The following is a 21,903-nucleotide window of genomic DNA, read 5'->3' as shown; positions in this document are numbered from 1 at the left end:
CCTGTCTGCTTACTTTGTGCCTTCCAACGCACAATGCAAACTACAGGTAGTGCTGCAGGGCCCACACCCTTTTACTTGCCTTTCAGAGCAGCTCTGGAGCTGTTACAGTGCCCAGCTGCTGCAAGAAATCAGCTTGAATGCTTCAGGGGCTGGGGCATAGCCAACATGAGCCCCACACCGACGGAGGGTGGAGGTGTTTAATGCGAACTAAGGGTCATCCAAGCGCCGCAAAAGGCCGCCATGCCCTGCATACCCCTTTTCTCTTTTCATATGCAGATGAGGGTTCCAGCCAACTTTGGCCCACTGCTTGGATGACATCACCGTATGCAAATCCGTCTTCTGCAGACCTTCCCCCAGGAATGCTTGTACTAGTTGTTGCATTTGGTTTGTTGTTTGGGGTGCTTCAGTATTAGGCAGCCTTCAGCTCTCCCATGTTCATCTGAAAATATGTGTTCTCCCTGCAGTTGTTGTCCCCAGATGAGAGTTCCCTTGTGCTGCCTCAGTTGAATCTCCTTTACTTGAAAGAGATGTGCCTGAGCAGCGGCCCTCCCCAGCCCTATCCCAAATCATACTTATTTTGCATAGGAGATACCATGGTCATGAAGATTGTTCTCCCAGGGTGAGGTTCATTCATTGCATTCTGGGTATGCTGACCCCTGTGATTTCCCCAAATGTGGGAAACTCGACTGCATTATTTGTGGTAGTGGGGGACTGTGTTTGTGCTTTCCTCTGGTCAGCTCTGGTAAAAGTCAGATTTCTTTGTCTCAGATCTTCCTCTAGCCTTGTTCTTTTTTTGAGAGTTTCCTTGTGCTGCCTCAGTTGGATCTCCTTCACTTGACAGGGGGGTGCCCGAGCAGCGACCCTCCCCAGCTCAAGCCCAACTCCTACTTACCTGCCAAGTGAGATACTATGATCAGGAAGGTGCTTCTACCAGGGCAAGGCTCACCCATTGCACTCTGGGTGTGCTGCTCCTACGATTTCCCCAAATGTGGGACACTTGACTGCATAATTTGTGTTTCCTCTGGTCGGCTACTCGTATAATTCAGATCTCTTTGTCTCAGGTCTCTCTCCAGCCTAGTTTGCTGTCTGTTTCCACTTCTCTTTTCTTGAGCCCCTGCCTTCTATGCCCTTGTGCACTCTCCTGACTTCTCCTGTCTGCTTACTTTGTGCCTTCCAACGCACAATGCAAACTACAGGTAGTGCTGCAGGGCCAACACCCTTTTACTTGCCTTACAGAGCAGCTCTGGAGCTGTTACAGTGCCCAGCTGCTGCAAGAAATCAGCTTGAATGCTTCAGGGGCTGGGGCATAGCCAACATGAGCAGCAAGATGCAGCACTGGACTATTAGTAATGTACTGTTGTATGCTGAGCACCACAATGCAGCACAAGACAATGAGCAGTGATACTGAGCACTGATGAGGATACTACTGAGAACTGACACTGAGCAGGAGAGACACACTACTAGTATTACTGAGCAGCAATAAGTAACCACTGATACTGGGCACTGATATTGAGATTTCCACTGAGAGAACATAGCCACGTCCTCTCCGCTCTCTCTTCAATGCACGAGTAAAAATGGCGGCAACGCGCAGCTCTTTATATGGAATCCGAATCTCGCGAGAATCTGACAGCGGGATGATGACATTTTCCCTTGTTCAGGTTTTCATAGTCAGGCGGGAACAACCGAGCCTGCCACGGACCAGTGTAAACCACGTGGAGTTCGTCGGGAATTCGGTTCTCGGAGAACCGAACCCGCTCCTCTATATATACTATATTACTATGTTACTGTAGTATACAGAACACCACAATGCAATGAGCAGTGATAGTGAGCACTGATGAGGATACTAGAACTGACACTGAGCAGCAAGATGCAGCACTGGACTATTAGTAATGTACTGTAGTATGCTGAGCACCACAATGCAGCACAAGACAATGAGCAGTGATACTGAGCACTGATGAGGATACTACTGAGAACTGACACTGAGCAGGAGAGACACACTACTAGTATTACTGAGCAGCAATAAGTAACCACTGATACTGAGCACTGATATTGAGATTTCCACTGAGAGAACATAGCCACGTCCTCTCCGCTCTCTCTTCGATGCACGAGTAAAAATGGCAGCAACGCGCAGCTCTTTATATGGAATCCGAATCTCGCAAGAATCCGACAGCGGGATGATGACATTTTCCCTTGTTCAGGTTTTCCGAGTCAGGCGGGAACAACCGAGCCTGCCTCGGACCAGTGTAAACCACGTGGAGTTCGTGGGGAATTCGGTTCTCGGAGAACCGAACCCGCTCCTCTCTACCTTATACCCATCAATTTTTTTATTTTCAATCTAAGCCCCTGCAGTTTTCTGTAAGCATCTGCTTCGCTATGATGATCAACAAGTCACAAGGGCAAACACTCAGGGCTTGAGGCGTAGATCTTAGGACCAGCTGCTACAAGCATGGCAGAGGTGTCACTATCACTGGTGACACCCAGAAAGGTAGCGAGGGAGATTGTAATGCAGTGCGCGCAGATAAACAGCGCAATGGTAAAAAGGAGGCATGGTTTCATAGGTAGGGGCGTGGCCTGGTGGCCTGAATCTACATTTTGTTGCTCCGGGTGTCCCGGGGGTTGGGGGCTGCACCCGGGGACTAGTGTGTGAGCTGTGCTGGCTCCTGCACAGTGACAGGGCATGGCCACCCAGCATGACGCCTCCCTTCTTGACCATGCTGTAATTGCAGTCGCACTGCAGTTCAGCGTGATCATAAAAAATGGTGTAGGCTCCTGCTGGTGCAGGCTGTAGAGAAAAGCTGCTGTGACCACGCCCCCTGTGTCTCCTCCGTTGCAGACCCCATTTTGAAGCCTTGCCCCCGGACTAAGAGAAAAGTATGCCCTTGCGCACTATCCTGACTTCTCCTCCCGTCTGCTTAATTTGTGCCTTCCAACGCACAATGCGAACAACAGGTGGTGCTGCAGGGCCCACACCCTTTTACTTGCCTTACAGAACAGCTCTGGAGCTGTTACAGTGCCCAGCTGCTGCAAGAAATCAGCTTGAATGCTTCAGGGGATGGGGCATGGCCAACATGAGCCCCACACCAAAGGAGGGTGGGGGTGTTTAATGCGAACTAGGGGTCATCCAAGCACTGCAAAAGGCCGCCATGCCCTGCATGCCCCTTTTCTCTTTTCATATGCAGATGAGGGTTCCAGTCAACTTTGGCCCACTGCTTGGATAACATCACCGTATGCAAATCCGTCTGCTGCAGACCTTCCCCAAGGAGTGCTTGTACTAGTTGTTGCATATGGTTTGATATTTGATGGTGCTTCAGTATTAGGCAGCCTTCCGCCCTCCCATGTTCATCTGAAAAGATGTGGTCTCCCTGCAGTTGTTGTCCCCAGATGAGAGTTCCCTTGTGCTGCCTCAGTTGAATCTCCTTTACTTGACAGAGATGTGCCTGAGCAGCGGCCCTCACCAGCCCTATCCCAAATCATACTTATTTTGCATAGGAGATACCATGGTCATGAAGATTGTTCTCCCAGGGTGAGGTTCATTCATTGCATTCTGGGTATGCTGACCCCTGTGATTTTCCCAAATGTGGGAAACTCGACTGCATTATTTGTGGTAGTGGGGGACTGTGTTTGTGCTTTCCTCTGGTCAGCTCTGGTAAAAGTCAGATTTCTTTGTCTCAGATCTTCCTCTAGCCTTGTTCTTCTTTCGAGAGTTCCCTTGTGCTGCCTCAGTTGGATCTCTTTCACTTGACAGGGGGGTGCCCGAACAGCGACCCTCCCCAGCTCTAGCCCAACTCCTACTTACCTGCCAGGTGAGATACTATGATCATGAAGGTGCTTCTCCCAGGGCAAGGCTCACCCATTGCACTCTGGGTGTGCTGCCCCTGCGATTTCCCCAAATGTGGGAAACTTGACTGCATAATTTGTGTTTCCCCTGGTCGGCTCTCGTATAATTCAGATCTCTTTGTCTCAGGTCTCTCTCCAGCCTAGTTTGCTGTCTGTTTCCACTTCTCTTTTCTTCAACCGCTCCCTTCTATACCCTTGTGCACTATCCTGACTTCTCCTCCCGTCTGCTTACTTTGTGCCTTCCAATGCACAATGCAAACTACAGGTAGTGCTGCAGGGCCCACACCCTTTTACTTGCCTTACAGAGCAGCTCTGGAGCTGTTACAGTGCCCAGCTGCTGCAAGAAATCAGCTTGAATGCTTCAGGGGATGGGGCATGGCCAACATGAGCCCCACACCAAAGGAGGGTGGAGGTGTTTAATGCGAACTAGGGGTCATCCAAGCACCACAAAAGGCCGCCATGCCCTGCACGCCCCTTTTCTCTTTTCATATGCAGATGAGGGTTGAAGCCAACTTTGACCCACTGCTTGGATGACATCACCGTATGCAAATCCGTCTTCTGCAGAACTTCCCCCAGGAATGCTTGCACTAGTTGTTGCATTTGGTTTGTTGTTTGGGGGTGCTTCAGTATTAGGCAGCCTTCTGCCCTCCCATGTTCATCTGAAAATATGTGTTCTCCCTGCAGTTGTTGTCCCCAGATGAGAGTTCCCTTGTGCTGCCTCAGTTGAATCTCCTTTACTTGACAGAGATGTGCATGAGCAGCGGCCCTCCCCAGCCCTATTCCAAATCATACTTATTTTGCATAGGAGATACCATGGTCATGAAGATTGTTCTCCCAGGGTGAGGTTCATTCATTGCATTTTGGGTATGCTGACCCCTGTGATTTCCCCAAATGTGGGAAACTTGACTGCATTATTTGTGGTAGTGGGGGACTGTGTTTGTGCTTTCCTCTGGTCAGCTCTGGTAAAAGTCAGATTTCTTTGTCTCAGATTTTCCTCTAGCCTTGTTCTTCTTTCGAGAGTTCCATTGTGCTGCCTCAGTTGGATCTCCTTCACTTGACAGGGGGGTACCCGAGCAGCGACCCTCCCCAGCTCTAGCCCAACTCCTACTTACCTGCCAGGTGAGATACTATGATCATGAAGGTGCTTCTCCCAGGGCAAGGCTCACCCATTGCACTCTGGGTGTGCTGCCCCTGCGATTTCCCCAAATGTGGGAAACTTGACTGCATAATTTGTGTTTCCCCTGGTCGGCTCTCGTATAATTCAGATCTATTTGTCTCAGGTCTCTCTCCAGCCTAGTTTGCTGTCTGTTTCCACTTCTCTTTTCTTCAGCCGCTCCCTTCTATACCCTTGTGCACTATCCTGACTTCTCCTCCCGTCTGCTTACTTTGTGCCTTCCAATGCACAATGCAAACTACAGGTAGTGCTGCAGGGCCCACACCCTTTTACTTGCCTTACAGAGCAGCTCTGGAGCTGTTACAGTGCCCAGCTGCTGCAAGAAATCAGCTTGAATGCTTCAGGGGATGGGGCATGGCCAACATGAGCCCCACACCAAAGGAGGGGGGAGGTGTTTAATGCGAACTAGGGGTCATCCAAGCACTGCAAAAGGCCGCCATGCCCTGCATGCCCCTTTTCTCTTTTCATATGCAGATGAGGGTTCCAGTCAACTTTGGCCCACTGCTTGGATAACATCACCGTATGCAAATCCGTCTGCTGCAGACCTTCCCCCAGGAGTGCTTGTACTAGTTGTTGCATATGGTTTGATATTTGATGGTGCTTCAGTATTAGGCAGCCTTCCGCCCTCCCATGTTCATCTGAAAAGATGTGGTCTCCCTGCAGTTGTTGTCCCCAGATGAGAGTTCACTTGTGCTGCCTCAGTTGAATCTCCTTTACTTGACAGAGATGTGCCTGAGCAGCTGCCCTCACCAGCCCTATCCCAAATCATACTTATTTTGCATAGGAGATACCATGGTCATGAAGATTGTTCTCCCAGGGTGAGGTTCATTCATTGCATTCTGGGTATGCTGACCCCTGTGATTTTCCCAAATGTGGGAAACTCGACTGCATTATTTGTGGTAGTGGGGGACTGTGTTTGTGCTTTCCTCTGGTCAGCTCTGGTAAAAGTCAGATTTCTTTGTCTCAGATCTTCCTCTAGCCTTGTTCTTCTTGCGAGAGTTCCCTTGTGCTGCCTCAGTTGGATCTCTTTCACTTGACAGGGGGGTGCCCGAACAGCGACCCTCCCCAGCTCTAGCCCAACTCCTACTTACCTGCCAGGTGAGATACTATGATCATGAAGGTGCTTCTCCCAGGGCAAGGCTCACCCATTGCACTCTGGGTGTGCTGCCCCTGCGATTTCCCCAAATGTGGGAAACTTGACTGCATAATTTGTGTTTCCCCTGGTCGGCTCTCGTATAATTCAGATCTCTTTGTCTCAGGTCTCTCTCCAGCCTAGTTTGCTGTCTGTTTCCACTTCTCTTTTCTTCAACCGCTCCCTTCTATACCCTTGTGCACTATCCTGACTTCTCCCGTCTGCTTACTTTGTGCCTTCCAATGCACAATGCAAACTACAGGTAGTGCTGCAGGGCCCACACCCTTTTACTTGCCTTACAGAGCAGCTCTGGAGCTGTTACAGTGCCCAGCTGCTGCAAGAAATCAGCTTGAATGCTTCAGGGGATGGGGCATGGCCAACATGAGCCCCACACCAAAGGAGGGTGGAGGTGTTTAATGCGAACTAGGGGTCATCCAAGCACCGCAAAAGGCCGCCATGCCCTGCACGCCCCTTTTCTCTTTTCAAATGCAGATGAGGGTTGAAGCCAACTTTGACCCACTGCTTGGATGACATCACCGTATGCAAATCCGTCTTCTGCAGAACTTCCCCCAGGAATGCTTGCACTAGTTGTTGCATTTGGTTTGTTGTTTGGGGGTGCTTCAGTATTAGGCAGCCTTCTGCCCTCCCATGTTCTTCTGAAAATATGTGTTCTCCCTGCAGTTGTTGTCCCCAGATGAGAGTTCCCTTGTGCTGCCTCAGTTGAATCTCCTTTACTTGACAGAGATGTGCATGAGCAGCGGCCCTCCCCAGCCCTATTCCAAATCATACTTATTTTGCATAGGAGATACCATGGTCATGAAGATTGTTCTCCCAGGGTGAGGTTCATTCATTGCATTTTGGGTATGCTGACCCCTGTGATTTCCCCAAATGTGGGAAACTTGACTGCATTATTTGTGGTAGTGGGGGACTGTGTTTGTGCTTTCCTCTGGTCAGCTCTGGTAAAAGTCAGATTTCTTTGTCTCAGATTTTCCTCTAGCCTTGTTCTTCTTTCGAGAGTTCCATTGTGCTGCCTCAGTTGGATCTCCTTCACTTGACAGGGGGGTACCCGAGCAGCGACCCTCCCCAGCTCTAGCCCAACTCCTACTTACCTGCCAGGTGAGATACTATGATCATGAAGGTGCTTCTCCCAGGGCAAGGCTCACCCATTGCACTCTGGGTTTGCTGCCCCTGCGATTTCCCCAAATGTGGGAAACTTGACTGCATAATTTGTGTTTCCCCTGGTCGGCTCTCGTATAATTCAGATCTATTTGTCTCAGGTCTCTCTCCAGCCTAGTTTGCTGTCTGTTTCCACTTCTCTTTTCTTCAGCCGCTCCCTTCTATACCCTTGTGCACTATCCTGACTTCTCCTCCCGTCTGCTTACTTTGTGCCTTCCAATGCACAATGCAAACTACAGGTAGTGCTGCAGAGCCCACACCCTTTTACTTGCCTTACAGAGCAGCTCTGGAGCTGTTACAGTGCCCAGCTGCTGCAAGAAATCAGTTTGAATGCTTCAGGGGATGGGGCATGGCCAACATGAGCCCCACACCAAAGGAGGGGGGAGGTGTTTAATGCGAACTAGGGGTCATCCAAGCACTGCAAAAGGCCGCCATGCCCTGCATGCCCCTTTTCTCTTTTCATATGCAGATGAGGGTTCCAGTCAACTTTGGCCCACTGCTTGGATAACATCACCGTATGCAAATCCGTCTGCTGCAGACCTTCCCCCAGGAGTGCTTGTACTAGTTGTTGCATATGGTTTGATATTTGATGGTGCTTCAGTATTAGGCAGCCTTCCGCCCTCCCATGTTCATCTGAAAAGATGTGGTCTCCCTGCAGTTGTTGTCCCCAGATGAGAGTTCACTTGTGCTGCCTCAGTTGAATCTCCTTTACTTGACAGAGATGTGCCTGAGCAGCTGCCCTCACCAGCCCTATCCCAAATCATACTTATTTTGCATAGGAGATACCATGGTCATGAAGATTATTCTCCCAGGGTGAGGTTCATTCATTGCATTATGGGTATGCTGACCCCTGTGATTTCCCCAAATGTGGGAAACTCGACTGCTTTATTTGTGGTAGTGGGGGACTGTGTTTGTGTTTTCCTCTGGTCAGCTCTGGTAAAAGTCAGATTTCTTTGTTCAGATCTTCCTCTAGCCTTGTTCTTCTTTCGAGAGTTCCCTTGTGCTGCCTCAGTTGGATCTCCTTCACTTGACAGGGGGGTGCCCAAGCAGAGACCCTCCCCAGCTCTAGCCCAACTCCTACTTACCTGCCAGGTGAGATACTATGATCATGAAGGTGCTTCTCCCAGGGCAAGGCTCACCCATTGCACTCTGGGTGTGCTGCCCCTGCGATTTCCCCAAATGTGGGAAACTTGACTGCATAATTTGTGTTTCCCCTGGTCGGCTCTCGTGTAATTCAGATCTCTTTGTCTCAGGTCTCTCTCCAACCTAGTTTGCTGTCTGTTTCCACTTCTCTTTTCTTCAGCCGCTCCCTTCTATACCCTTGTGCACTATCCTGACTTCTCCTCCCGTCTGCTTACTTTGTGCCTTCCAATGCACAATGCAAACTACAGGTAGTGCTGCAAGGCCCACACCCTTTTACTTGCCTTACAGAGCAGCTCTGGAGATGTTACAGTGCCCAGCTGCTGCAAGAAATCAGCTTGAATGCTTCAGGGGATGGGGCATGGCCAACATGAGCCCCACACCAAAGGAGGGTGGAGGTGTTTAATGCGAACTAGGGGTCATCCAAGCACTGCAAAAGGCCGCCATGCCCTGCACGCTCCTTTTCTCTTTTCATATGCAGATGAGGGTTGAAGCCAACTTTGACCCACTGCTTGGATGACATCACCGTATGCAAATCCGTCTTCTGCAGAACTTCCCCCAGGAATGCTTGCACTAGTTGTTGCATTTGGTTTGTTGTTTGGGGGTGCTTCAGTATTAGGCAGCATTCTGCCCTCCCATGTTCATCTGAAAATATGTGTTCTCCCTGCAGTTGTTGTCCCCAGATGAGAGTTCCCTTGTGCTGCCTCAGTTGAATCTCCTTTACTTGACAGAGATGTGCATGAGCAGCGGCCCTCCCCAGCCCTATTCCAAATCATACTTATTTTGCATAGGAGATACCATGGTCATGAAGATTGTTCTCCCAGGGTGAGGTTCATTCATTGCATTTTGGGTATGCTGACCCCTGTGATTTCCCCAAATGTGGGAAACTTGACTGCATTATTTGTGGTAGTGGGGGACTGTGTTTGTGCTTTCCTCTGGTCAGCTCTGGTAAAAGTCAGATTTCTTTGTCTCAGATTTTCCTCTAGCCTTGTTCTTCTTTCGAGAGTTCCCTTGTGCTGCCTCAGTTGGATCTCCTTCAGTTTACAGGGGGGTACCCGAGCAGCGATCCTCCCCAGCTCTAGCCCAACTCCTACTTACCTGCCAGGTGAGATACTATGATCATGAAGGTGCTTCTCCCAGGGCAAGGCTCACCCATTGCACTCTAGGTGTGCTGCTCCTGCGATTTCCCCAAATGTGGGAAACTTGACTGCATAATTTGTGTTTCCCCTGGTCGGCTCTCGTATAATTCAGATCTCTTTGTCTCAGGTCTCTCTCCAGCCTAGTTTGCTGTCTGTTTCCACTTCTCTTTTCTTGAGCCGCTCCCTTCTATGCCCTTGCGCACTATCCTGACTTCTCCTCCTGTCTGCTTACTTTGTGCCTTCCAACGCACAATGTGAACTACAGGTAGTGCTGCAGGGCCCACACCCTTTTACTTGCCTTACAGAGCAGCTCTGGAGCTGTTACAGTGCCCAGCTGCTGCAAGAAATCAGCTTGAATGCTTCAGGGGCTGGGGCATAGCCAACATGAGCCCCACACCAAAGGAGGGTGGAGGTGTTTAATGCAAACTAGGGGTCAGCCAAGTGCCGCAAAAGGCCACCATGCCCTGCACGCCCCTTTTCTCTTTTCATATGCAGACGAGGGTTGAAGCCAACTTTGACCCACTGCTTGGATGACATCACCATATGCAAATCCATCTGCGGCAGGCCTTCCCCCAGGAATGCTTGCACTAGTTGTTGCATTTGGTTTGTTGTTTGGGGGTGCTTCAGTATTAGGCAGCTTTCTGCCCTCCCATGTTCATCTGAAAATATATGTTCTCCCTGCAGTTGTTGTCCCCAGATGAGAGTTCCCTTGTGCTGCCTCAGTTGAATCTCCTTTACTTGACAGAGATGTGCATGAGCAGCGGCCCTCCCCAGCCCTATTCCAAATCATACTTATTTTGCATAGGAGATACCATGGTCATGAAGATTTTTCTCCCAGGGTGAGGTTCATTCATTGCATTTTGGGTATGCTGACCCCTGTGATTTCCCCAAATGTGGGAAACTCAACTGCATTATTTGTGGTAGTGGGGGACTGTGTTTGTGCTTTCCTCTGGTCAGCTCTAGTAAAAGTCAGATTTCTTTGTCTCACATTTTCCTCTAGCCTTGTTCTTCTTTCGAGAGTTCCCTTGTGCTGCCTTTGTTGGATCTCCTTCACTTTACAGGGGGGTACCCGAGCAGCGACCCTCCCCAGCTCTAGCCCAACTCCTACTTACCTGCCAGGTGAGATACTATGATCATGAAGGTGCTTCTCCCAGGGCAAGGCTCACCCATTGTACTCTGGGTGTGCTGCTCCTGCGATTTCCCCAAATGTGGGAAACTTGACTGCATAATTTGTGTTTCCCCTCGTCGGCTCTCGTATAATTCAGATCTCTTTGTCTCAGGTCTCTCTCCAGCCTAGTTTGCTGTCTGTTTCCACTTCTCTTTTCTTCAGCCGCTCCCTTCTATACCCTTGTGCACTATCCTGACTTCTCCTCCCGTCTGCTTACTTTGTGCCTTCCAATGCACAATGCAAACTACAGGTAGTGCTGCAGGGCCCACACCCTTTTACTTGCCTTACAGAGCAGCTCTGGAGCTGTTACAGTGCCCAGCTGCTGCAAGAAATCTGCTTGAATGCTTCAGGGGATGGGACATGGCCAACATGAGCCCCACACCAAAGGAGGGTGGAGCAGAAGGCTGACTAATACTGAAGCACCCCCAAACAACAAACCAAATGCAACAACTAGTGCAAGCATTCCTGGGGGAAGGCCTGCCGCAGATGGATTTGCATATGGTGATGTCATCCAAGCAGTGGGTCAAAGTTGGCTTCAACCCTCGTCTGCATATGAAAACAGAAAAGGGGCGTGCAGGGCATGGTGGCCTTTTGCGGCGCTTGACCGACCCCTAGTTTGCATTAAACACCTCCACCCTCCTTCGGTGTGGGGCTCATGTTGGCTATGCCCCAGCCCCTGAAGCATTCAAGCTGATTTCTTGCAGCAGCTGGGCACTGTAACAGCTCCAGAGCTGCTCTGTAAGGCAAGTAAAAGGGTGTGGGCCCTGCAGCACTACCTGTAGTTTGCATTGTGCATTGGAAGGCACAAAGTAAGCAGACGGGAGGAGAAGTCAGGATAGTGCACAAGGGTATAGAAGGGAGCGGCTGAAGAAAAGAGAAGTGGAAACAGACAGCAAACTAGGCTGGAGAGAGACAAAGAGATCTGAATTATACGAGAGCCGACCAGGGGAAACACAAATTATGCAGTCAAGTTTCCCACATTTGGGGAAATCGCAGGAGCAGCACACCCAGAGTGCAATGGGTGAGCCTTGCCCTGGGAGAAGCACCTTCATGATCATAGTATCTCACCTGGCAGGTAAGTAGGAGTTGGGCTAGAGCTGGGGAGGGTCGCTGCTCGGGTACCCCCCTGTCAAGTGAAGGAGATCCAACTGAGGCAGCACAAGGGAACTCTCGAAAGAAGAACAAGGCAAGAGGAAAATCTGAGACAAAGAAATCTGACTTTTACCAGAGCTGACCAGAGGAAAGCACAAACACAGTCCCCCACTACCACAAATAATGCAGTTGAGTTTCCCACATTTGGGGAAATCACAGGGGTCAGCATACCCAAAATGCAATGAATGAACCTCACCCTGGGAGAACAATCTTCATGACCATGGTATCTCCTATGCAAAATAAGTATGATTTGGAATAGGGCTGGGGAGGGCCGCTGCTCTGGCACATCTCTGTCAAGTAAAGGAGATTCAACTGAGGCAGCACAAGGGAACTCTCATCTGGGGACAACAACTGCAGGGAGAACACATATTTTCAGATGAACATGGGAGGGCAGAAGGCTGCCTAATACTGAAGCACCCCCAAACAACAAACCAAATGCAACAACTAGTGCAAGCATTCCTGGGGGAAGTTCTGCAGAAGACGGATTTGCATACGGTGATGTCATACAAGCAGTGGGTCAAAGTTGGCTTCAACCCTCATCTGCATATGAAAAGAGAAAAGGGGCGTGCAGGGCATGGCGGCCTTTTGCGGTGCTTGGATGACCCCTAGTTCGCATTAAACACCTCCACCCTCCTTTGGTGTGGGGCTCATGTTGGCCATGCCCCATCCCCTGAAGCATTCAAGCAGATTTCTTGCAGCAGCTGGGCACTGTAACAGCTCCAGAGCTGCTCTGTAAGGCAAGTAAAAGGGTGTGGGCCCTGCAGCACTACCTGTAGTTTGCATTGTGCATTGGAAGGCACAAAGTAAGCAGACGGGAGGAGAAGTCAGGATAGTGCACAAGGGTATAGAAGGGAGCGGCTGAAGAAAAGAGAAGTGGAAACAGACAGCAAACTAGGCTGGAGAGAGACCTGAGACAAAGAGATCTGAATTATACGAGAGCCGACCAGGGGAAACACAAATTATGCAGTCAAGTTTCCCACATTTGGGGAAATCGCAGGGGCAGCACACCCAGAGTGCAATGGGTGAGCCTTGCCCTGGGAGAAGCACCTTCATGATCATAGTATCTCACCTGGCAGGTAAGTAGGAGTTGGGCTAGAGCTGGGGAGGGTCTCTGCTCGGGCACCCCCCTGTCAAGTGAAGGAGATCCAACTGAGGCAGCACAAGGGAACTCTCAAAAGAAGAACAAGGCTCTGAAACAAAGAAATCTGACTTTTACCAGAGCTGACCAGAGGAAAACACAAACACAGTCCCCCACTACCACAAATAAAGCAGTCGAGTTTCCCACATTTGGGGAAATCACAGGGGTCAGCATACCCAGAATGCAATGAATGAACCTCACCCTGGGAGAATAATCTTCATGACCATGGTATCTCCTATGCAAAATAAGTATGATTTGGGATAGAGCTGGGGAGGGCCGCTGCTCAGGCACATCTCTGTCAAGTTAAGGAGATTCAACTGAGGCAGCACAAGGGAACTCTCATCTAGGGACAACAACTGCAGGGAGAACACATATTTTCAGATGAACATGGGAGGGCAGACGGCTGCCTAATACTGAAGCACCCCCAAACAACAAACCAAATGCAACAACTAGTGCAAGCATTCCTGGGGGAAGGCCTGCCGCAGATGGATTTGCATATGGTGATGTCATCCAAGCAGTGGGTCAAAGTTGGCTTCAACCCTCGTCTGCATATGAAAACAGAAAAGGGGCGTGCAGGGCATGGTGGCCTTTTGCTGCGCTTGTCTGACCCCTAGTTTGCATTAAACACCTCCACCCTTCTTCGGTGTGGGGCTCATGTTGGCTATGCCCCAGCCCCTGAAGCATTCAAGCTGATTTCTTGCAGCAGCTTGGCACTGCAACAGCTCCAGAGCTGCTCTGTAAGGCAAGTAAAAGGGTGTGGGCCCTGCAGCACTACCTGTAGTTTGCATTGTGCATTGGAAGGCACAAAGTAAGCAGACGGGAGGAGAAGTCAGGATAGTGCACAAGGGTATAGAAGGGAGCGGCTGAAGAAAAGAGAAGTGGAAACAGACAGCAAACTAGGCTGGAGAGAGACCTGAGACAAAGAGATCTGAATTATACGAGAGCCGACCAGGGGAAACACAAATTATGCAGTCAAGTTTCCCACATTTGGGGAAATCGCAGGAGCAGCACACCCAGAGTACAATGGGTGAGCCTTGCCCTGGGAGAAGCACCTTCATGATCATAGTATCTCACCTGGCAGGTAAGTAGGAGTTGGGCTAGAGCTGGGGAGGGTCGCTGCTCGGGTACCCCCCTGTAAAGTGAAGGAGATCCAACTGAGGCAGCACAAGGGAACTCTCGAAAGAAGAACAAGGCTAAAGGAAAATCTGAGACAAAGAAATCTGACTTTTACCAGAGCTGACCAGAGGAAAGCACAAACACAGTCTCCCACTACCACAAATAATGCAGTCAAGTTTCCCACATTTGGGGAAATCACAGGGGTCAGCATACCCAAAATGCAATGAATGAACCTCACCCTGGGAGAAAAATCTTCATGACCATGGTATCTCCTATGCAAAATAAGTATGATTTGGAATAGGGCTGGGGAGGGCCGCTGCTCATGCACATCTCTGTCAAGTAAAGGAGATTCAACTGAGGCAGCACAAGGGAACTCTCATCTTGGGACAACAACTGCAGGGAGAACATATATTTTCAGATGAACATGGGAGGGCAGAAGGCTGCCTAATACTGAAGCACCCCCAAACAACAAACCAAATGCAACAACTAGTGCAAGCATTCCTGGGGGAAGGCCTGCCGCAGATGGATTTGCATATGGTGATGTCATCCAAGCAGTGGGTCAAAGTTGGCTTCAACCCTCGTCTGCATATGAAAAGAGAAAAGGGGCGTGCAGGGCATGGTGGCCTTTTGCGGCGCTTGGCTGACCCCTAGTTTGCATTAAACACCTCCACCCTCCTTTGGTGTGGGGCTCATGTTGGCTATGCCCCAGCCCCTGAAGCATTCAAGCTGATTTCTTGCAGCAGCTGGGCACTGTAACAGCTCCAGAGCTGCTCTGTAAGGCAAGTAAAAGGGTCTGGGCCCTGCAGCACTACCTGTAGATCGCATTGTGCGTTGGAAGGCACAAAGTAAGCAGACAGGAGGAGAAGTCAGGATAGTGCGCAAGGGCATAGAAGGGAGCGGCTCAAGAAAAGAGAAGTGGAAACAGACAGCAAACTAGGCTGGAGAGAGACCTGAGACAAAGAGATCTGAATTATACGAGAGCCGACCAGGGGAAACACAAATTATGCAGTCAAGTTTCCCACATTTGGGGAAATCGCAGGGGCAGCACACCCAGAGTGCAATGGGTGAGCCTTGCCCTGGGAGAAGCACCTTCATGATCATAGTATCTCACCTGGCAGGTAAGTAGGAGTTGGGCTAGAGCTGGGGAGGGTCGCTGTTCGGGCACCCCCCTGTCAAGTGAAAGAGATCCAACTGAGGCAGCACAAGGGAACTCTCGAAAGAAGAACAAGGCTAGAGGAAGATCTGAGACAAAGAAATCTGACTTTTTCCAGAGCTGACCAGAGGAAAGCACAAACACAGTCCCCCACTACCACAAATAATGCAGTCGAGTTTCCCACATTTGGGGAAATCACAGGGGTCAGCATACCCAGAATGCAATGAATGAACCTCACCTTGGGAGAACAATCTTCATGACCATGGTATCGCCTATGCAAAATAAGTATGATTTGGGATAGGGCTGGGGAGGGCCGCTGCTCAGGCACATCTCTGTCAAGTAAAGGAGATTCAACTGAGGCAGCACAAGGGAACTCTCATCTGGGGACAACAACTGCAGGGAGAACACATATTTTCAGATGAACATGTGAGGGCAGAAGGCTGCCTAATACTGAAGCACCCCCAAACAACAAACCAAATGCAACAACTAGTGCAAGCATTCCTGGGGGAAGGCCTGCAGCAGATGGATTTGCATATGGTGATGTCATCCAAGCAGTGGGTCAAAGTTGGCTTCAACCCTCGTCTGCATATGAAAAGAGAAAAGGGGCGTGCAGGGCATGGCGGCCTTTTGCAGCGCTTGGATGACCCCTAGTTCGCATTACACACCTCCACCCTCCTTCGGTGTGGGGCTCATGTTGGCTATGCCCCAGCCCCTGAAGCATTCAAGCTGATTTCTTGCAGCAGCTGGGCACTGTAACTGCTCCAGAGCTACTCTGTAAGGCAAGTAAAAGGGTGTGGGCCCTGCAGCACTACCTGTAGTTCGCATTGTGCGTTGGAAGGCACGAAGTAAGCAGACGGGAGAAGTCAGGATAGTGCGCAAGGGCATAGAAGGGAGCGGCTCAAGAAAAGAGAAGTGGAAACAGACAGCAAACTAGGCTGGAGAGAGACCTGAGACAAAGAGATCTGAATTATACGAGAGCCGACTAGGGGAAACACAAATTATGCAGTCACGTTTCCCACATTTGGGGAAATCGCAGGAGCAGCACACCCAGAGTGCAATGGTTGAGCCTTGCCCTGGGAGAAGCACCTTCATGATCATAGTATCTCACCTGGCAGGTAAGTAGGAGTTGGGCTAGAGCTGGGGAGGGTCGCTGCTCGGGTTCCCCCCTGTGAAGTGAAGGAGATCCAACTGAGGCAGCACCAGGGAACTCTCGAAAGAAGAACAAGGCTAGAGGAAGATCTGAGACAAAGAAATCTGACTTTTACCAGAGCTGACCAGAGGAAAGCACAAACACAGTCTCCCACTACCACAAATAATGCAGTCAAGTTTCCCACATTTGGGGAAATCACAGGGGTCAGCATACCCAAAATGCAATGAATGAACCTCACCCTGGGAGAAAAATCTTCATGACCATGGTATCTCCTATGCAAAATAAGTATGATTTGGAATAGGGCTGGGGAGGGCCGCTGCTCATGCACATCTCTGTCAAGTAAAGGAGATTCAACTGAGGCAGCACAAGGGAACTCTCATCTTGGGACAACAACTGCAGGGAGAACATATATTTTCAGATGAACATGGGAGGGCAGAGGACTGCCTAATACTGAAGCACCCCCAAACAACAAACCAAATGCAACAACTAGTGCAAGCATTCCTGGGGGAAGGCCTGCCGCAGATGGATTTGCATATGGTGATGTCATCCAAGCAGTGGGTCAAAGTTGGCTTCAACCCTCGTCTGCATATGAAAAGAGAAAAGGGGCGTGCAGGGCATGGTGGCCTTTTGCGGCGCTTGGCTGACCCCTAGTTTGCATTAAACACCTCCACCCTCCTTTGGTGTGGGGCTCATGTTGGCTATGCCCCAGCCCCTGAAGCATTCAAGCTGATTTCTTGCAGCAGCTGGGCACTGTAACAGCTCCAGAGCTGCTCTGTAAGGCAAGTAAAAGGGTGTGGGCCCTGCAGCACTACCTGTAGTTCGCATTGTGCGTTGGAAGGCACAAAGTAAGCAGACAGGAGGAGAAGTCAGGATAGTGCGCAAGGGCATAGAAGTAAGCGGCTCAAGAAAAGAGAAGTGGAAACAGACAGCAAACTAGGCTGGAGAGAGATCTGAGACAAAGAGATCTGAATTATACGAGAGCCGACCAGGGGAAACACAAATTATACAGTCAAGTTTCCCACATTTGGGGAAATCGCAGGAGCAGCACACCCAGAGTGCAATGGGTTTGCCTTGCCCTGGGAGAAGCACCTTCATGATCATAGTATCTCACCTGGCAGGTAAGTAGGAGTTGGGCTAGAGCTGGGGAGGGTCGCTGCTAGGGTACCCCCCTGTAAAGTGAAGGAGATCCAATTAAGGCAGCACAAGGGAACTCTCGAAAGAAGAACAAGGCTAGAGGAAAATCTGAGACAAAGAAATCTGACTTTTACCAGAGCTGACCAGAGGAAAGCACAAACACAGTCCCCCACTACCACAAATAATGCAGTTGAGTTTCCCACATTTGGGGAAATCACAGGGGTCAGCATACCCAAAATGCAATGAATGAACCTCACCCTGGGAGAAAAATCTTCATGACCATGGTATCTCCTATGCAAAATAAGTATGATTTGGAATAGGGCTGGGGAGGGCCGCTGCTCATGCACATCTCTGTCAAGTAAAGGAGATTTAACTGAGGCAGCACAAGGGAACTCTCATCTGGGGACAACAACTGCAGGGAGAACACATATTTTCAGATGAACATGGGAGGGCAGAAGGCTGCCTAATACTGAAGCACCCCCAAACAACAAACCAAATGCAACAACTAGTGCAAGCATTCCTGGGGGAAGTTCTGCAGAAGACGGATTTGCATATGGTGATGTCATCCAAGCAGTGGGTCAAAGTTGGCTTCAACCCTCGTCTGCATATGAAAAGAGAAAAGGGGCGTGCAGGGCATGGTGGCCTTTTGCGGCGCTTGGCTGACCCCTAGTTTGCATTAAACACCTCCACCCTCCTTTGGTGTGGGGCTCATGTTGGCTATGCCCCAGCCCCTGAAGCATTCAAGCTGATTTCTTGCAGCAGCTGGGCACTGTAACAGCTCCAGAGCTGCTCTGTAAGGCAAGTAAAAGGGTGTGGGCCCTGCAGCACTACCTGTAGTTCGCATTGTGCGTTGGAAGGCACAAAGTAAGCAGACAGGAGGAGAAGTCAGGATAGTGCGCAAGGGCATAGAAGTAAGCGGCTCAAGAAAAGAGAAGTGGAAACAGACAGCAAACTAGGCTGGAGAGAGATCTGAGACAAAGAGATCTGAATTATACGAGAGCCGACCAGGGGAAACACAAATTATACAGTCAAGTTTCCCACATTTGGGGAAATCGCAGGAGCAGCACACCCAGAGTGCAATGGGTTTGCCTTGCCCTGGGAGAAGCACCTTCATGATCATAGTATCTCACCTGGCAGGTAAGTAGGAGTTGGGCTAGAGCTGGGGAGGGTCGCTGCTAGGGTACCCCCCTGTAAAGTGAAGGAGATCCAATTAAGGCAGCACAAGGGAACTCTCGAAAGAAGAACAAGGCTAGAGGAAAATCTGAGACAAAGAAATCTGACTTTTACCAGAGCTGACCAGAGGAAAGCACAAACACAGTCCCCCACTACCACAAATAATGCAGTTGAGTTTCCCACATTTGGGGAAATCACAGGGGTCAGCATACCCAAAATGCAATGAATGAACCTCACCCTGGGAGAAAAATCTTCATGACCATGGTATCTCCTATGCAAAATAAGTATGATTTGGAATAGGGCTGGGGAGGGCCGCTGCTCATGCACATCTCTGTCAAGTAAAGGAGATTTAACTGAGGCAGCACAAGGGAACTCTCATCTGGGGACAACAACTGCAGGGAGAACACATATTTTCAGATGAACATGGGAGGGCAGAAGGCTGCCTAATACTGAAGCACCCCCAAACAACAAACCAAATGCAACAACTAGTGCAAGCATTCCTGGGGGAAGTTCTGCAGAAGACGGATTTGCATACGGTGATGTCATCCAAGCAGTTGGTCAAAGTTGGCTTCAACCCTCATCTGCATATGAAAAGAGAAAAGGGGCGTGCAGGGCATGGCGGCCTTTTGCGGTGCTTGGATGACCCCTAGTTCGCATTAAACACCTCCACCCTCCTTTGGTGTGGGGCTCATGTTGGCCATGCCCCATCCCCTGGAGCATTCAAGCTGATTTCTTGCAGCAGCTGGGCACTGTAACAGCTCCAGAGCTGCTCTGTAAGGCAAGTAAAAGGGTGTGGGCCCTGCAGCACTACCTGTAGTTTGCATTGTGCATTGGAAGGCACAAAGTAAGCAGACGGGAGGAGAAGTCAGGATAGTGCACAAGGGTATAGAAGGGAGCGGCTGAAGAAAAGAGAAGTGGAAGCCTTGCCCCCGGACTAAGAGAAAAGAATGCCCTTGCGCACTATCCTGACTTCTCCTCCCGTCTGCTTAATTTGTGCCTTCCAACGCACAATGCGAACAACAGGTGGTGCTGCAGGGCCCACACACTTTTACTTGCCTTACAGAACAGCTCTGGAGCTGTTACAGTGCCCAGCTGCTGCAAGAAATCAGCTTGAATGCATCAGGGGATGGGGCATGGCCAACATGAGCCCCACACCAAAGGAGGGTGGGGGTGTTTAATGCGAACTAGGGGTCATCCAAGCACTGCAAAAGGCCGCCATGCCCTGCATGCCCCTTTTCTCTTTTCATATGCAGATGAGGGTTCCAGTCAACTTTGGCCCACTGCTTGGATTTACATCACCGTATGCAAATCCGTCTGCTGCAGACCTTCCCCCAGGAGTGCTTGTACTAGTTGTTGCATATGGGCCCTCATTCCGAGTCGTTCGCTCTGTAAATTTCATCGCATCGCAGTGAAATTCTGCTTAGTACGCATGCGCAATATTCGCACTGCGACTGCGCCAAGTAATTTTACAATGAAGAAAGTATTTTTACTCACGGCTTTTTCTTCGCTCCGGCGATCGTAATGTGATTGACAGGAAATGGGTGTTACTGGGCGGAAACAGGCCGTTTTATGGGCGTGTGGGAAAAAACGCTACAGTTTCCGGAAAAAACGCAGGAGTGGCCGGAGAAACGGGGGAGTGTCTGGGCGAACTCTGGGAGTGTTTGTGACGTCAAACCAGGAACGACAAGCACTGAACTGATCGCAGATGCAGAGTAAGTCTGAAGCTACTCTGAAACTGCTAAGTAGTTTGTAATCGCAATATTGCGAATACATCGGTCGCAATTTTAAGAAGCTAAGATTCACTCCCAGTAGGCGGCGGCTTAGCGTGTGTAACTCTGCTAAAATCGCCTTGCGAGCGATCAACTCGGAATGAGGGCCATGGTTTGATATTTGATGGTGCTTCAGTATTAGGCAGCCTTCCGCCCTCCCATGTTCATCTGAAAAGATGTGGTCTCCCTGCAGTTGTTGTCCCCAGATGAGAGTTCCCTTGTGCTGCCTCAGTTGAATCTCCTTTACTTGACAGAGATGTGCCTGAGCAGCGGCCCTCACCAGCCCTATCCCAAATCATACTTATTTTGCATAGGAGATACCATGGTCATGAAGATTGTTCTCCCAGGGTTAGGTTCATTCATTGCATTCTGGGTATGCTGACCCCTGTGATTTCCCCAAATGTGGGAAACTCGACTGCATTATTTGTGGTAGTGGGGGACTGTGTTTGTGCTTTCCTCTGGTCAGCTCTGGTAAAAGTCAGATTTCTTTGTCTCAGATTTTCCTCTAGCCTTGTTCTTCTTTCGAGAGTTCCCTTGTGCTGCCTTAATTGGATCTCCTTCACTTTACAGGGGGGTACCCTAGCAGCGACCCTCCCCAGCTCTAGCCCAACTCCTACTTACCTGCCAGGTGAGATACTATGATCATGAAGGTGCTTCTCCCAGGGCAAGGCTAACCCATTGCACTCTGGGTGTGCTGCTCCTGCGATTTCCCCAAATGTGGGAAACTTGACTGTATAATTTGTGTTTCCCCTGGTCGGCTCTCGTATAATTCAGATCTCTTTGTCTCAGATCTCTCTCCAGCCTAGTTTGCTGTCTGTTTCCACTTCTCTTTTCTTGAGCCGCTTACTTCTATGCCCTTGCGCACTATCCTGACTTCTCCTCCTGTCTGCTTACTTTGTGCCTTCCAACGCACAATGCGAACTACAGGTAGTGCTGCAGGGCCCACACCCTTTTACTTGCCTTACAGAGCAGCTCTGGAGCTGTTACAGTGCCCAGCTGCTGCAAGAAATCAGCTTGAATGCTTCAGGGGCTGGGGCATAGCCAACATGAGCCCCACACCAAAGGAGGGTGGAGGTGTTTAATGCAAACTAGGGGTCAGCCAAGCGCCGCAAAAGGCCACCATGCCCTGCACGCCCCTTTTCTCTTTTCATATGCAGACGAGGGTTGAAGCCAACTTTGACCCACTGCTTGGATGACATCACCATATGCAAATCCATCTGCGGCAGGCCTTCCCCCAGGAATGCTTGCACTAGTTGTTGCATTTGGTTTGTTGTTTGGGGGTGCTTCAGTATTAGGCAGTCCTCTGCCCTCCCATGTTCATCTGAAAATATATGTTCTCCCTGCAGTTGTTG

General features: G+C 50.0%; 30 non-coding genes and 2 pseudogenes across 30 annotated transcripts; 18 read left to right on the top strand and 14 right to left on the bottom strand.

Moving 5' to 3' along the window:
• The first annotated feature begins 568 nt into the window (after nt 1-568).
• Nucleotides 569-732, top strand: LOC135005384 (U1 spliceosomal RNA). The gene has a single exon (XR_010205991.1). It is a non-coding gene; the product is annotated as a U1 spliceosomal RNA (small nuclear RNA).
• Nucleotides 733-884: 152 nt separating this feature from the next.
• On the top strand, nt 885-1,048 carry LOC135005337 (U1 spliceosomal RNA). Its single transcript, XR_010205948.1, has one exon. It is a non-coding gene; the product is annotated as a U1 spliceosomal RNA (small nuclear RNA).
• Nucleotides 1,049-3,472: 2,424 nt separating this feature from the next.
• LOC135005346 (U1 spliceosomal RNA) lies at nt 3,473-3,636 on the top strand. The gene has a single exon (XR_010205954.1). It is a non-coding gene; the product is annotated as a U1 spliceosomal RNA (small nuclear RNA).
• Nucleotides 3,637-3,788: 152 nt separating this feature from the next.
• LOC135005304 (U1 spliceosomal RNA) lies at nt 3,789-3,951 on the top strand. The gene has a single exon (XR_010205921.1). It is a non-coding gene; the product is annotated as a U1 spliceosomal RNA (small nuclear RNA).
• Nucleotides 3,952-4,625: 674 nt separating this feature from the next.
• Nucleotides 4,626-4,789, top strand: LOC135005358 (U1 spliceosomal RNA). Its single transcript, XR_010205966.1, has one exon. It is a non-coding gene; the product is annotated as a U1 spliceosomal RNA (small nuclear RNA).
• A 152-nt stretch (nt 4,790-4,941) lies between these two features.
• Nucleotides 4,942-5,104, top strand: LOC135005309 (U1 spliceosomal RNA). The gene has a single exon (XR_010205926.1). It is a non-coding gene; the product is annotated as a U1 spliceosomal RNA (small nuclear RNA).
• A 674-nt stretch (nt 5,105-5,778) lies between these two features.
• On the top strand, nt 5,779-5,942 carry LOC135005345 (U1 spliceosomal RNA). The gene has a single exon (XR_010205953.1). It is a non-coding gene; the product is annotated as a U1 spliceosomal RNA (small nuclear RNA).
• A 152-nt stretch (nt 5,943-6,094) lies between these two features.
• LOC135005303 (U1 spliceosomal RNA) lies at nt 6,095-6,257 on the top strand. Its single transcript, XR_010205920.1, has one exon. It is a non-coding gene; the product is annotated as a U1 spliceosomal RNA (small nuclear RNA).
• A 671-nt stretch (nt 6,258-6,928) lies between these two features.
• Nucleotides 6,929-7,092, top strand: LOC135005357 (U1 spliceosomal RNA). Its single transcript, XR_010205965.1, has one exon. It is a non-coding gene; the product is annotated as a U1 spliceosomal RNA (small nuclear RNA).
• Nucleotides 7,093-7,244: 152 nt separating this feature from the next.
• On the top strand, nt 7,245-7,407 carry LOC135005320 (U1 spliceosomal RNA). Its single transcript, XR_010205936.1, has one exon. It is a non-coding gene; the product is annotated as a U1 spliceosomal RNA (small nuclear RNA).
• Nucleotides 7,408-8,081: 674 nt separating this feature from the next.
• Nucleotides 8,082-8,245, top strand: LOC135005369 (U1 spliceosomal RNA). The gene has a single exon (XR_010205976.1). It is a non-coding gene; the product is annotated as a U1 spliceosomal RNA (small nuclear RNA).
• A 151-nt stretch (nt 8,246-8,396) lies between these two features.
• Nucleotides 8,397-8,559, top strand: LOC135005381 (U1 spliceosomal RNA). Its single transcript, XR_010205988.1, has one exon. It is a non-coding gene; the product is annotated as a U1 spliceosomal RNA (small nuclear RNA).
• A 674-nt stretch (nt 8,560-9,233) lies between these two features.
• LOC135005356 (U1 spliceosomal RNA) lies at nt 9,234-9,397 on the top strand. Its single transcript, XR_010205964.1, has one exon. It is a non-coding gene; the product is annotated as a U1 spliceosomal RNA (small nuclear RNA).
• A 152-nt stretch (nt 9,398-9,549) lies between these two features.
• Nucleotides 9,550-9,712, top strand: LOC135005331 (U1 spliceosomal RNA). The gene has a single exon (XR_010205944.1). It is a non-coding gene; the product is annotated as a U1 spliceosomal RNA (small nuclear RNA).
• Nucleotides 9,713-10,386: 674 nt separating this feature from the next.
• LOC135005351 (U1 spliceosomal RNA) lies at nt 10,387-10,550 on the top strand. The gene has a single exon (XR_010205959.1). It is a non-coding gene; the product is annotated as a U1 spliceosomal RNA (small nuclear RNA).
• A 152-nt stretch (nt 10,551-10,702) lies between these two features.
• On the top strand, nt 10,703-10,838 carry LOC135005318 (U1 spliceosomal RNA; annotated as a pseudogene).
• An 848-nt stretch (nt 10,839-11,686) lies between these two features.
• LOC135005311 (U1 spliceosomal RNA) lies at nt 11,687-11,849 on the bottom strand. Its single transcript, XR_010205928.1, has one exon. It is a non-coding gene; the product is annotated as a U1 spliceosomal RNA (small nuclear RNA).
• Nucleotides 11,850-12,001: 152 nt separating this feature from the next.
• LOC135005350 (U1 spliceosomal RNA) lies at nt 12,002-12,165 on the bottom strand. Its single transcript, XR_010205958.1, has one exon. It is a non-coding gene; the product is annotated as a U1 spliceosomal RNA (small nuclear RNA).
• Nucleotides 12,166-12,839: 674 nt separating this feature from the next.
• On the bottom strand, nt 12,840-13,002 carry LOC135005390 (U1 spliceosomal RNA). Its single transcript, XR_010205996.1, has one exon. It is a non-coding gene; the product is annotated as a U1 spliceosomal RNA (small nuclear RNA).
• Nucleotides 13,003-13,144: 142 nt separating this feature from the next.
• On the bottom strand, nt 13,145-13,308 carry LOC135005367 (U1 spliceosomal RNA). Its single transcript, XR_010205974.1, has one exon. It is a non-coding gene; the product is annotated as a U1 spliceosomal RNA (small nuclear RNA).
• Nucleotides 13,309-13,982: 674 nt separating this feature from the next.
• LOC135005314 (U1 spliceosomal RNA) lies at nt 13,983-14,145 on the bottom strand. The gene has a single exon (XR_010205931.1). It is a non-coding gene; the product is annotated as a U1 spliceosomal RNA (small nuclear RNA).
• Nucleotides 14,146-14,297: 152 nt separating this feature from the next.
• Nucleotides 14,298-14,461, bottom strand: LOC135005377 (U1 spliceosomal RNA). The gene has a single exon (XR_010205984.1). It is a non-coding gene; the product is annotated as a U1 spliceosomal RNA (small nuclear RNA).
• A 674-nt stretch (nt 14,462-15,135) lies between these two features.
• On the bottom strand, nt 15,136-15,298 carry LOC135005388 (U1 spliceosomal RNA). The gene has a single exon (XR_010205995.1). It is a non-coding gene; the product is annotated as a U1 spliceosomal RNA (small nuclear RNA).
• Nucleotides 15,299-15,450: 152 nt separating this feature from the next.
• LOC135005371 (U1 spliceosomal RNA) lies at nt 15,451-15,614 on the bottom strand. The gene has a single exon (XR_010205978.1). It is a non-coding gene; the product is annotated as a U1 spliceosomal RNA (small nuclear RNA).
• Nucleotides 15,615-16,313: 699 nt separating this feature from the next.
• Nucleotides 16,314-16,448, bottom strand: LOC135005334 (U1 spliceosomal RNA; annotated as a pseudogene).
• Nucleotides 16,449-16,600: 152 nt separating this feature from the next.
• Nucleotides 16,601-16,764, bottom strand: LOC135005376 (U1 spliceosomal RNA). The gene has a single exon (XR_010205983.1). It is a non-coding gene; the product is annotated as a U1 spliceosomal RNA (small nuclear RNA).
• A 674-nt stretch (nt 16,765-17,438) lies between these two features.
• LOC135005327 (U1 spliceosomal RNA) lies at nt 17,439-17,601 on the bottom strand. The gene has a single exon (XR_010205941.1). It is a non-coding gene; the product is annotated as a U1 spliceosomal RNA (small nuclear RNA).
• A 152-nt stretch (nt 17,602-17,753) lies between these two features.
• LOC135005349 (U1 spliceosomal RNA) lies at nt 17,754-17,917 on the bottom strand. Its single transcript, XR_010205957.1, has one exon. It is a non-coding gene; the product is annotated as a U1 spliceosomal RNA (small nuclear RNA).
• A 674-nt stretch (nt 17,918-18,591) lies between these two features.
• LOC135005326 (U1 spliceosomal RNA) lies at nt 18,592-18,754 on the bottom strand. The gene has a single exon (XR_010205940.1). It is a non-coding gene; the product is annotated as a U1 spliceosomal RNA (small nuclear RNA).
• A 152-nt stretch (nt 18,755-18,906) lies between these two features.
• LOC135005348 (U1 spliceosomal RNA) lies at nt 18,907-19,070 on the bottom strand. The gene has a single exon (XR_010205956.1). It is a non-coding gene; the product is annotated as a U1 spliceosomal RNA (small nuclear RNA).
• A 1,778-nt stretch (nt 19,071-20,848) lies between these two features.
• On the top strand, nt 20,849-21,012 carry LOC135005362 (U1 spliceosomal RNA). Its single transcript, XR_010205970.1, has one exon. It is a non-coding gene; the product is annotated as a U1 spliceosomal RNA (small nuclear RNA).
• A 152-nt stretch (nt 21,013-21,164) lies between these two features.
• LOC135005321 (U1 spliceosomal RNA) lies at nt 21,165-21,327 on the top strand. The gene has a single exon (XR_010205937.1). It is a non-coding gene; the product is annotated as a U1 spliceosomal RNA (small nuclear RNA).
• Nucleotides 21,328-21,903: the final 576 nt, after the last annotated feature.

This window comes from Pseudophryne corroboree, unplaced genomic scaffold (genome assembly GCF_028390025.1).
Source record: "Pseudophryne corroboree isolate aPseCor3 unplaced genomic scaffold, aPseCor3.hap2 scaffold_2008, whole genome shotgun sequence".
Taxonomy (NCBI): Eukaryota; Metazoa; Chordata; class Amphibia; order Anura; family Myobatrachidae; genus Pseudophryne; species Pseudophryne corroboree.
The sequence above is the reverse complement of the archived record's forward strand: the minus strand, read 5'-3'. Positions and strand labels throughout refer to the sequence as shown.